At 37.5% G+C, this 13,172-nt stretch overlaps 1 non-coding gene across 1 annotated transcript; it reads right to left on the bottom strand.

Annotated features, from left to right (window-relative positions):
- Positions 1-12,327: 12,327 nt before the first annotated feature.
- On the bottom strand, positions 12,328-12,434 carry LOC138830191 (U6 spliceosomal RNA). Its single transcript, XR_011372909.1, has one exon. It is a non-coding gene; the product is annotated as a U6 spliceosomal RNA (small nuclear RNA).
- Between the last annotated feature and the right edge of the window lie 738 nt (positions 12,435-13,172).

Below are 13,172 nucleotides of genomic sequence, written 5' to 3'. Positions count from 1 at the left end.
AGAACTTATTTTTTACCTCTATCTCACACCATCAAGAGTGCCTGTCTGAGCCTGGGTCCTGTCTGCTACCTTAGTACCTGGTAAGCATCTCTTGAGAAAATAACTCTGTGGATAGTTAAGGAATAAAGCTGGATTACCAAGCAAAGCTGGAGCTCTGGGGCAGTATGCTCCTGCTTCTCATACTTTTGGCTATGAGCCCTTTGTTAACTGATTTCATCTGGGATCTAGATTTCTCCCTATCCCTTCCCATCCCCTCCTCCCATACTCAGTTCTCTTGAGTTTGCTGCATTTTAATGTTAATGTGATTTCTATGCTGTGTCTCCTCCACTTTATTTATATTCTTCTTCGGCTTCTGTGATGAGTCCCTGGCATGTAGGTTAATTTCCCCTTTATTTTAATCATTTTTGCTTTCACATCTTGACCTTTCTTTATTACTAATTGACACTCCCAGACTGATACAAGAAAATTAAGTCACCACCATCCATTTCAGAGGAACAAAGTGTGCATTACTCAGTCACAAATTCTTCATCTCATTTCCTCCTATAACCAGGCCCATACTGATGAGACAAAAGGAGCAAGAAATAGATGACCTATTTATTCATGGTAGATAGAAATTTAGCATATAACAACAGCACATTTGCCTTATTTCCTAAGGGTACAAGGTGTTCCACAGTAGTGATTTTCAAAAATAACAGGAACTTACTGGTTCTCAGGCTCTGATAGTTAAAAGTTTTCCCTTTTATGTGCAAGACTCCATAAAGACTGCTCCTTGTGGAATGCTCTTTCTTAATTGCATCTGTGACTATTACAACTGGAAAGGAAAGGCAGTGTGGTTAGCCCTTTGACTGTCTTTATTCTCTTCTTAGGTCTGCCACTCTCCGGGGATGAGTTGTGCAGCTTTGGGAAATTACCTAACTTACCTTTGAATAAGTGCTGTCATCTGAAAAATGAAGGCTAATGTATTTTTTAGATCTCCTTTGACTGTATTCTTCTATAGTTCAATCTTAACCTTTACCCATAGTTGTTATGAACATCTATTATTATAGTGATGCATTTAGACAGAGGGCAACTCTGTGGCATAGTGCTTGCCTACCATTGGTTTAATCCCCAGTATTAGTAGGTGGTGGTGGTGGTGGTGGTGGTGGTGGTGGTGGTGGTGGTGGTGGTGGTGGTCGGGGTGGGGGTGGGGGTGGGTGGGTGGGTGGGTGGGTATGGATGGGTGGATGGCTGGCTGGCTGGCTGGATGGATGGATAGATGATGTTTAAACATTTTTATAAAAGAATAAGTACATGACCTGTGTGCATGACAGATAGACAGACTGACAGATTTAAACATTTTAATAAAGGACTAAGTACATGACCCTTCATGATACAGAATCAATAGGCTATCCTTTATGAATAACATATTTATCTTGGCATCTTTTTCTTCTCATTCAGCAATTACTTGTAACTGTAAGTGATTCTCACTCACCTTTATTAGCTTTCTTAATCCTTTTTCAATTTGAAGTGCTAAAGTTTCTCTGAGTTGGTAAATCAAAGTCATCATGCTTGCTAAACATGTTTGTGAAGCGTTAGTGAGTTCTGGATAATAAATCAAATTACTGAGCTATGAGTAATGAGCTTTTGGACTGTTTGTTACTCTATTTTAATAATATGGATGAGGCTTCATTCAATAGGACATAGCAGACAGAAAAAGCCAAGCTCCAAGTAGAATGTAGGTGAGTTTCCTCCCATAAAACAGGCCAGGTGGAATGAAAGAGAGTCAAGCCCTCAAAATGGGCCACATGGAGTGCAGCTATGAAAACTGAGCTCTTAATGTTCCAGTGCATGGGACATTTGAACCATGGTCTGAAAAGAGACAGTCAATAAAGTCCCCCAAAAGAGCCAACCAACAAATTCCATAATAACCCCATAAAAGCCTTTCATCAACCCTGTGTCAGGATAGAAGGAGTAGGGGCCGCAAAAGCAACAGTAGTAGCAGCAGCCGCAGCAGCAGCAGCAGCAGCACTGTGCTCTTCTCTTGCGGCCTGCTGTCCCTCTCTTGTACTAGTATTCTAATAAATCTTGTTTATTCTATTCTCCTGTCTCAGTAAACTCTTTTACCACGTCACGGGTTAAAAAAAATAATAAAGTCCACAGCAGATAATTCATTTGTCCTATAAATATTTCAGATAAATGAAGATGCCACACAAATATATTATTATATTAAAATATTGTCACATTCCCATCCCTAAGAAGATTGATACTGCTTGGCCAGTATTTTGTTGCATTTTGAAGAGTTGAAACAAAAAATAAATTTTATAGATAGTCAGAGAAGCAAAAAATGAGACCCAAGTGGTAGAGCTCCAGCCATGAGTGAAAAACCCAAGAGAGAGCTTAAGGACCTGGGTTTATTCTCCAGTACTGGCACCAAGAAAGGAAGCAAACTATGTACATAATATTTAAAAAGTGGATACGGTAGCCATAGGCTCCATCAAGGTAGGATGGGAAGAATATGAGTTATGAAAACCAGCAAGATTGTTTTAAGTTTTAGACATGTATTTAAAAGGGGTTTGTCTGGGCAGTTTCTTGAATGCTCTGAACTTTCAAGCCCTCACTGGAGAGATAGAGTACCTGTCTTCCAGCCTGGGTGGGTGGATATGTTGACTACTGCATTTCCTGGTGCATAAAAAGGTCACTGGGAACATTGTCGTGTGTCCTCATTTTTACTTCCACTTTAACAAAGATTTTGAAATTGCTTAGAGAAAGCAATTTAAAATAGTTTTGACTGTCATGAGGCATTTATAAAAATGGACAAGTTTCCAGCAGTGGAAAACCCACTTAATACAGGGCATGTCATTTCACCAGTGTGAATGTGATCAGATCTTCAGAAAAATCTCACATGCTCACAAAGCACCATCACCTCACCACTCAAAAGCAGTGTGGTGTTTGGGGGGAAAATGCAGATATGGAACAAGAGACAGAGATGTGAATCCTAGTCACACAACCTCCTACTCTTAAGTGTATGGCTTTGGACAAGGTACTTGTTCAGTTTGTCTTAGTTCTCTCATTCATCGAATAGGGATCTTAATATCTTATGTCTACTTTACCAGATTAGTGTAGAAGGCAGCCACAGGTTTCATAACCTAAAACTGTTCTGATTATGTGTCAGGTTGTTATTATTGCCATTACATTCTACTTTAATTTATCAGTGTATTTTCTCAATACCTATTTTCGGAATACTTACCAAGAATATTCACATACATGTGCATGCATGCATGAGTGTGTGTGTGTACGTATGTATGTACTGATCCAAGGCCTGAGCACTGTCCCTGAGTTTTTCACTCAAAGCTAGCCCTCTATCACTTGAGCCACAGCTCCACTTCTAGCCTTTTGGTGGTTAATTGGAGATAAGAGTCTCATGGACTTTTCTTCCTTGGCTGGCATCAAATTGTGATCCTCAGATTATAGGTGTGAGCCACTATACCTGACCCTATATTATGTCTAGTGCAGTTTCATACTGAGTAGATAAATCAAAGTAATGCAGAATGCAGCATTGTCAGGTACCTTAAATTTTTTACAGGAAAAATAAATATTTTTTAAAGGAATAAAGATAAATTTCATAATCTGAATTTACTACCAAGATAAAAAGTTCTCATTTGAGTTAAGGAACATGTACAAGTTGGTTTCCCATTAGGTACTAATTCTTGGAGAAGGAGACAGGATGAGATTTAGATGCTCTTTTCTGTGGTTCATTTTTTTTTCTCATTCTCTGTCAACAAAATGGTATGCCCTTATATCACAGAACCTCTAGTCTTAGGTATTTCTACACTTCCAGAAAACCAGAGGTCATCAATGAAAGCAACAACAAAGACATGCACCCTGGTGTAATGTACACACCACATACACACACACACACACACACGCATGCATGCACGCACACGTGCACGATTTTTTCAGTGTTTCTTTTAGGTATCTTTACAACTTAGTGGTTTAAAAAAGCACATATCCATAACTAGAGTGTTTATGTCATTTTGACCATATGTGAAATCTGCAGTGAGTGCTTTTGTAGCTCTAAGTTTGTCTTCCTAAATGAGGCTAATGTGTGTCTATCTCATAGAGTATGTGTGAATCATAAATGAGATGGTGTACATTCAATAATGACAGCTGCTAAACTTTGGAGGAAAGGAGCACTTTTCCTTTTCTATCCATTACAGAGAGAATCTGGAGAGGATAAGTAGAACTTTGGATGCCACAAGGAAAAATGAATGAATGAAGTTAGTTGAATTGGCCTCTGTTTGAATATTTAAGCTAAAAAGTGCTTAGACTCTAGGACATACACATACTGTACGATAGTTCCAGTTGTAATGGGTAATATTTTATATGTCATTCCTTATTTTTGTTGGAGTTTTTTGGACATACAAAATTTTATTGGTTTTAATTTTATATATATATATATATATATATATATATATAATTGTAAAGATACTGTACAGAGGAATTACAGGTACATGAGTAAGGTAATGAGTACATTTCCTATCGAGCATTGTTACCTCTTCCTTTACCATTCCTTTCCTTCTCATCTCCCCCATTTCCCCCCTAAAAGTTGTAAAGTTCGTTTTCAACATAGTGTCTTATATATCTCATTGATATAGTGGGTCAAACTGTATCCTTATTTCAGCATTTTGTTCTTTCCCTTCCCATGAAATTTTATTGTTAATAGTTATGCTTTAACTTAGGAAAGCAACTATCTAGTAAGATAAAAATACTGAGTATTCCATCATAGCTTAGAGAAAATTTCTAAAACTCTCATTGCTGTTGAAGATAGGTTAGGTGTTTTCTCTTATTACTTTTGCACATACTATTTTAGCTTGTTGTTGTGGAAATATTTACTATCATCATGTTTGTGATTTATTAATAGGTAACATCTCTCTCCAACCAGAAGCAAGAATACAAGTTCCTACAAGTAGGAGAAAATCATCATATTTGACTGAGATTATCCCAGTTTTGATGATGAAATCCTTCATCCAGTCTAGACAAGCTAGGCTGCCTTGTCATCTGACAATACAGTAGGCCATCTTAATTCAAGGAATAGTAGAAAATAGTTTATGGTGGTGTCTAACATACATAGTCTTCACGTTTTCACAGCAATTTTCACAATGCTTAAATTTCTTAATCTTGATTAGTTATCTTTCAGTTGTATGTAATATACCATATAAGTTTGGTGTGTCATGTGTTATATTTTTCGTTTACAAAATTTCTTTTTCTTTTTGTCACATCATATTTTCTTAGAATGGTTTTCCCAATAACTCAAAGATGTAGGTGATCAAACAAGGTATTTATTTCACAGTGCTTTGGATCAACATCTGTGAAAGGGAAGGAATAGTGTTTGAATAGTGGAGAGGCAAACTGCATTGTCATTCCAGCTAAGGAGGCTTTTACTGATGCCATGTGAGCTCAGGAGAAAGGATGACCTTCAGATTGCTAATGCATTGGGCCAGGAAGCCAACTTTTATTGTGTGTGTAGTCAGTCTTGAATGTGCAAGGTGTATGGAAGGTGTCGTAAGTTTGGATGAAGAGTTTTCTTTATCTGAGACAACCTTCAAAAAGGACTTATTGCTGAGAGCCATATTCTGGAGGCGCTTACCACAGCTGTGGAAATAAGTACTTTGGTTCTGAAAGGGTTACTGAATTTATGTCAAAATTCTCTGAATTTTTGCCTTTCCATAGGGGATTTATGCTTTCCCCTGCCTGTTTGCATTTTATGTTAATTTAGCTTGGATATTCCTACAGCACATGGTTAGGATTTGGACTGTAAACTCATTTGAGGTTCAGGCCCAGGATGTCAAATTCTCGAGAAAGACTTCATGTTGTTTCTTTAATCAGAACCTATGAGCAGGCTTATTATGACCTCTGTGTGGCAAGTTTTTCCTACTTTCCACATTTTTTTGGAGTACATGAACATTACTTATTGGTCATAGTTTTACATTGCTTTTTCACAAAGCTCGTGTCATCTGTTAGGGGGAGATAATTAAATAGCAAATTTAAGATTTTGCATTAGTAGTTAACATCAGTGCCTATAACAAATCTTGAAAGCGTCACAAAATGCAAGTTTATTGCTTATATGTACTCCAGTAAAGATAGAGATCCTCTCATGGATACACTGAGTTGAGGATCTAGGTCATTTTTATGACATGACTTTCTCCATCTTCCTTTGCTTCCAGATACATAGATGAGGGAGAGAGCTTGTAGAAGAGAGCATATTATATTTTGAGTGGTAATCCCTTCTACCCAGGGAAGCTGGGAAATATAGAAGAGCACATGATTATTTAAGGGCTATTTGCCTATTTTTCTGAGCATTTTGTTCTTCAAGATTTTCCAGTTTCTATTTCACCACATGGTACATTCTAGAACTTCAAATATGTTCATCTAATTGCACCTGACTATACAGACTATCAATGGGAAAGGAAAATTTCTAGCATCTAGCATAGTGCCTGACACATGGAAAATATGGAGTAAATGTTGGCTATATTGGAAACTAATAAAACATAGAGCTCTGTGGCAAGATCTCTGCAAGGTTTCATAATCTGTGAGTTGCAAAGCCCAGTCAGACAGAGCTTCTGAGCTGTGATTGAAATCCCCTGCCTGCTATGACAGATGGAGATACCCTTCACATTGAAAGTGAGGACTTTGTTCCATAATGTTACCAATACTAGAGGGTTCTTACCTTCTTTGAGGTTTATAGCTTCATAACATGATTATTTTGAGCGAATAGACTTTTCTCTGCCTAGCATCATATGTTTAATAGTGATAGTGCTTGTAAACTTTGTTTTCTTTTTTACCTTGTCCTGTGTCCTGATTCCATTGGAGTCCTTCTCTTCTGTCATTAAAATATTTATGGATGTCAAATGCCAAAAAAGTTTCACCACTGTCTGTCCCAACACTGTGTTTCTAGAGATCTATAAAAATAAAGGTTGAAGACTACACTTGCAGTCTGTTCTGCACCTTTGCACCACGGTTTACATTTACAGAATGTGTAGATAGTATTTGTATGCCCTGGAGAGCCAGGTTGGATGACAGCACCTGGAGAACACCTATTGCTTTCATTTTAGTTTCATTTCCTAGTGTCATGGCAGATGAGTACATGTTCCCTTTGCTGTTGGCAGGTGTCATTGCCCGGGTTCAAGTGTGTTTTCCTTGTAATTTACTTTTTCCGTTTTTCTTGAAGTAAATGTCATTCATAGTTTCATGTTGCTCCCATTGGTCTGAAGCATATAAAACGCAAGTCTGAGTTTTCACTTCCTGACAGATCTGTGGCTATTCCAAGGACCAGAGGCAAGCACCATTTCATAGAACTCAGGGCAAACCTGGGCAATTCGATTAACTTGTTTTGGCCTCAGTTTCTTCTTTGGCACAATACACACATTAATCTGTACCATCTTTTCAACTGTAACATCTAGGATCCTGTGCTTGTTCAAGTTTTTAATTTTTTGTTTCTGCATTTATTCCTGAATTATTGGGTGGTTTTCTTTATATGTATACTTAACTATTAGCTTGTTCCATTAATTATCATTTATCTATCCATTTTAAATGTGAACACACAATTATGAGCCCCTTTAACGCAATTCTAAGGATGCTACATTAAAGAACATCAAAGATGGTATTACATAATTTAGAAATAATACTTTAAAATTTTTATTGTAAAGGTAATGTACAGAGGGATTACAGTTACATGTGTCAGGTAATGAGAGTACATTTTCATTTGAACAGTGTCACTCCTTCCTCATTCTCTCCCAGGTTTTCAGCTCCCAACGTGTATAGTTTATTTGTATAGTTGTATAGTTCATTTCCGACATAGTGTCTAGTGGGTTTCACCCTTTGTTCTACCATTTCTGTGCTTCCCCTTCCCCTCCCCAAATCAGATAAACTTATATACAAGATGAAGAGTACAGAAATGATAAACAGTGACAGAAGGGAATAAACCAAAGAAGAAAAGAATAAGAAAAAACTGCATACAGTACAAAAAAACCCAAAAACCTCTTGTTCCATTTCTTAGTGTTCCCTTTGGTAAGATAAGCATCAGTGTATGTGCTCATATGCACATAGCTTTTGAGCCCTTGTGATCCTCTCCTAAGAATATCCTCCTTTGTGAATGTTTAGACTGCTGTTTAATTAATTCTGTCCAAGTGTAATTGTTTGTCTTTTACTATCCATTGGATTTGCTTGTAGATTTAGAGGCACAGTCTAATTATTACAGATGAGGGAAACCATGCAACCTATGTTTCTTTGGGTCTGTATAATTTCTTCAAGTCTTTCCATTTCCTTATGAATGGGGTAATGTTATTCATTCTGATGGAAGTATAGAATTCCATTATTTATATATATGCCACATTTTCTTGATCCATTCATCCACAGAGGAGCATCTGGGTTGATTCCATAGCTTGGCTATGGTGAACAATGTGCAGTGAACGTGGTTGTACTAGAGCCTTTAGCGTAGTCTGGTTAGATAGATTGGATAGATGCCCAGGAATGGCATTTCTGGGTCATAGGGAAGCTCTATGTTTGGTCTTTTGAGGAACCTCCACTCTGCTTTCCAGAGTGGTTGAACAAGTTTACACTCCTACCAACAGTGTAGTAGCATTCCCTTTTGGCTACATCCCCACCAGCATCTGATATTGTAAGTTTTCTTGATAATGGCCATTATAACTGGTGTGAAATAGAATCTCAATGGTGTTTTGATTTGCATTTCTTTCATGGCCAGAGATTTAGAACATTTCTTCATGTGTCTTTTGGCTGTTCTTATTTATTTTTTGGAGAAGTCTCTCTTTAAGTCTTTAGCCCATTTATTAGCCTAAAAATAACCCTAGGAATTAACCAAAGATGTGAAAGACCTCTGTGATGAAAGCTTTAAAAACCTGAAAAAAGAATTAAAGCAGATATAAGGAAGTGTAGAAACTTCCCATGCTCCTGGATTAGAAGGATTAACATCATGAAAATGTAATACTTCCCAAAGGTATCTACAAATTCAAAGCAATACCCATCAAAATCCCAACATTTTTCAGCGACATAGCAGAAACAATCCAAAAATTCATATTGAATAATAGAAGACCCTGAATAGCAAAAACAATCTTTAGCAGACAGAACAGTGCCAAGAAATATTAATATCAAGTTTCTAACTCTATCACAAAGCTGTAGTAGTAAAATCAGCTTGGTACTGACACCGAGGACCAATGGAATAGAATAAAAGACCCAGAAATGAACCCACAGACATATAGCCACCTAATATCTGATAAAGGAGCTAAAAACATGGAGTGGAAGAAAGCCTCTTCAACAAATGATCCTGGCTGAACTGGCTACCCACATTCAGAAGACTGAACTTAGATCCTTATATTTGCCCTGCACCAGAATCAACTCCAAATAGAACAAAGACAGTGTAAGACCAGTTACCCTGAAAGTATTACAGAAAGAGATAGGGGAGACACTAAGGCTCCTTGGCATAGCCCAAAACTTCCTAAGTGAATATCGAGAACCACAACAAATTGAAGAAAGACTAAATAAATGGGATTGCGTCAAACTGAAGAGTTTCTGCATGGCAAGTGACGTAGCTATCAAGGTAAATAGAAAGCCCACAGAATGGGAGAAGATGTTTACTAGCCATGCATCAGACAAGGGCCTCATATCTAAAATATTCTCAGAGCACAAAAAATTAAATCTCTCAAAACAAATCCTCAAAAAAGTAATACTTTTTGAAATGTTCAACATAAGGGAGTCTGTAAAATGTTTACAGCAATCTTCTTTAACCGTCTCTGGTCTTTAAAGTTTATCTTCATCAACTCTAGAGACTTTTCTTTCCCCAAATTCAGACGGCCTTCTAGCCTTTCTTCTACTTTCTTCCTTCTGTAATTTCTATTCACTTACTTCATGTTTTACTTCCTTTTATCTTTCTCAGTCCCCTGAGCTATATACTTTGTCTTTGGTTCTGAGAATTTTCTTACCCTTGCTTTCATCTTCTGTTCCCTTTCAATTCTTGGGTGAATAGGGAAGGCTGGGAGGCAGACAGTGAATGCTTACCTGGTTGCTATATTAATCTCTTAAGTGATTATTAGGTTTTGCAAATGATTATGAAAGGTGGTTCATTGAAGCCCAAATGAGAAGCATGAATAGGTTGTGTTTTAGCACTTTGCCTTTAGTATGGGAGAGACAGAGGAAACAGAGAAAGGATGCCTTCTCTTCAGCCCAGTTGAGTTTATTAAAATACAGCAGGTCATGAATTCTTGGAATATTAATCTGGCACTCTGCCAGCTTCTTTCAAATAATAGAAAGCTCTAGGATCTTCATGGGCTAATTTCAAAATAATAGAATATGTAAATCTCTACTTTGAATCATAATTTCCTCAAAGACCGATTCTAAGATAAATTGTTTATGATGTAGAAAACTGTACATAGGTATTCCAGCCTTTCATTTCTTTAAATTCACCTTTCTTGAGAGAGTCTCTACTTGGTTGTTTTTCTGATCAACTTTGTTTCTATCCAGCTGCAATGTCCACAAATGAGTATTAATTATTGAATCGTGTAGACTGTCCTCTCAAAAGTGTAATCTATTCAGTAGAAAACATGCTGTCTCATGTAGGAACAATTTGGTTACAAACATTGAATAATGAAGATTCTTCCATTTTCTTTGTTATTAGATTATATTAACTGTACAAAATAGTGGATTTTATTACACTATTTTCTGTACATACATAATGCACATTAATCATACTCACCCCTTCCCTTATCATTTTTTTGTCCTTTTCCTCTTCTTACTTATCCCAATCCTTTTTCTAAATAGTCCCTAAATACTTTCTAAGAATATGGAATGGGGCTGGGAAGGTAGCTCAGTGGTAGAGCGCTTGCCTTGCATGCTCGAGGCCCTGGGTTCGATTCCTCAGCACCACATAAGCAAAAAGAAAAAAGCTGGAAGTGGCGCTGTGGCTCAAGTGGTAGAGTGCTAGCCTTGAGCTGAAGAGCTGAGGGACAGTGCCCAGGCCCAGAGTTCAAGCCCCACGACCGGACCAAAAAAAATATAAAAAAAAAAAAAAAAAAAAAAAAGAATATGGAATGAACCCAGATGTTCCTCAGTGGTCAAATGGATCAAGAAAATGTGGTATGTATATACAATGGAATTCTATGCTTCCATAACTATGACCTTATACAATGATGCTAATTGAAATGAACTACAAGATATGGGAATGAGTTTTTTTTTTGTGTTTCACAATTTTTTTATTATGAAAATACTGTACAGAGGGGTTACAATTACATGGGCAAGATAATGATACATTTCTTATCAAGCATTGTAGCCTCCTCCTTTGTTTCCCCCTTCCCATCCCATCCTCCCCCTCCCCACCAAAGTTGTAAAGTTCACTTTAGACATAACGACTTGTACATCTCATTGTTACAATGGGTCCACCTGTATCCCTATTTAAACGATTTGATTTTTCCCTTCCCCTCCACAAATTATACCAACATCAAATACAGTGAAAGCAGGGGTTATACCATGGGGGAGGGGCATACAAAGCAACAAAGAAATCATAAATATGTTAGAAACAATCACATGAAAGAAAAAAAACATTTGAGTACATATCTTAGGGTTCATTTCCCTAACATAAACTTATCTGACCTTTTCTGCTTGACTCAGACATATACTAGTTATTGCAAATAAGGGAAACCATGGGACTATGTTTCTTTAGGCCTGGCTTACTTCACTTAATATAATTTTTTCCAAGGCTTTCCATTTACTAACAAATGGGACAATGTCATTTTTTCTGATGGAGACATAGAATTCCATTGTGTATATATATCACATTTTCTTGATCCATTCATCTACTAAGGGGCATCTGGGTTGGTTCTATATCTTAGCTATGGTAAATAAGGCTGCAATAAACATAGTCATGCTGGTAGCTTTAGTGTGGCCTTGTTTGTGATCATTTGGGTAAATGCCCAAAAGTGGGATTGCTGGGTCATAGCGGAGCTCTATGTGGAGTCTTTTGAGGAACCTCCATACTACTTTCCAAAGTGGTTGAACAAGTTTACACTCCCACCAACAATGCAGTAAGGTTCCCTTCGGTCCACATCCCCTCCAGCATCTGTTGTTATTAGAGTTCTTGATTATAGCCATTCTAACTGGGGTGAGGTGGCATCTCAATGTTGTTTTGATTTGCATTTCTTTTATGGCTAGGGAGGTTGAGCATTTCTTCATGTGTCTATTGGCCATCCTTCTTTCCTCTTCAGAGAAGTTTCTCTTTGTCTTTATCCCACTTATTTATTGAGCAGTTGTTTCTTTGAAGATTTGTTGAGGGATTTAATTTTTAAAAATATGGAACGCTTCATGAATTTGTGTATCATCCTTGCACAGGGGACATGCTAATCTTCTCTGTATCATTCCAATTTTAGTATATGTGCTGCCGAAGCGAGCACTTGAGGTAGTTTATTAAAGACTCTCACAGACTTCCTTGCCTGGGTTGGCTTCAAACCTTGGTCCTCAGATCTCAGCCTCCTGAGTAGCTGGGATTATAGGTATGAGCTTTTATTCCCCTTCTTTGTCCTTCCTTCCTCCCTTCCCTTCCTTTCCTTCCTTATTTCCTTCCCTCCTGCCCACTCATCTCTTCTTCCTTCCTCCTTCCTTCCCTGCCTGCCTCCCTTCTTCCCTCCTTCCATCCCTCCCTCCTTTCTCTCTTTCTCTTTCTCTTTCTTTCTTTCTTTCTTTCTTTCTTTCTTTCTTTCTTTCTTTCTTTCTTTCTTTCTTTCTTTCTTTCTTTCCTTCTTTCTTTCTTTCTTTCTTTTTTCCTTCCTTCCTTTCTTTCTTTCTTCCTTTCTTCCTTGTCTCACTATATACTTCAGGTTGACCTGGAAATCAAAATCCATCTACTAGGCTTACAGGCAAGTACCACCACTCCTCCATGTCTGAATTTTTAATTGTCTTATGGTAGACCTGTCTTGAATTGTCTCATGGTGGGCTTAAAGGCAGACAGATGTAAATATATGGGATAGCAGATCAACCAGTTCGAGGTTGAATCCTTACAAAGACTCCATCCATATATCCACCCAACTTATACTAGGTACCTACTGTTTTCTTATGCTGGTCCAGGGAATGAGTTTTTTAAGTGTACTGTATACAGTTATTTATTTTTTCTTTCATTTTTAAAAATTTGGCTT

The sequence above is a fragment of the Dipodomys merriami genome, unplaced genomic scaffold, assembly GCF_024711535.1.
Source record: "Dipodomys merriami isolate MVZ:Mamm:240054 unplaced genomic scaffold, mDipMer1.0.p SCAF_185, whole genome shotgun sequence".
In the NCBI taxonomy this organism is placed as follows: Eukaryota; Metazoa; Chordata; class Mammalia; order Rodentia; family Heteromyidae; genus Dipodomys; species Dipodomys merriami.
Note: the sequence above shows the minus strand (reverse complement) of the source record. Positions and strands in the feature narration are given on the sequence as shown.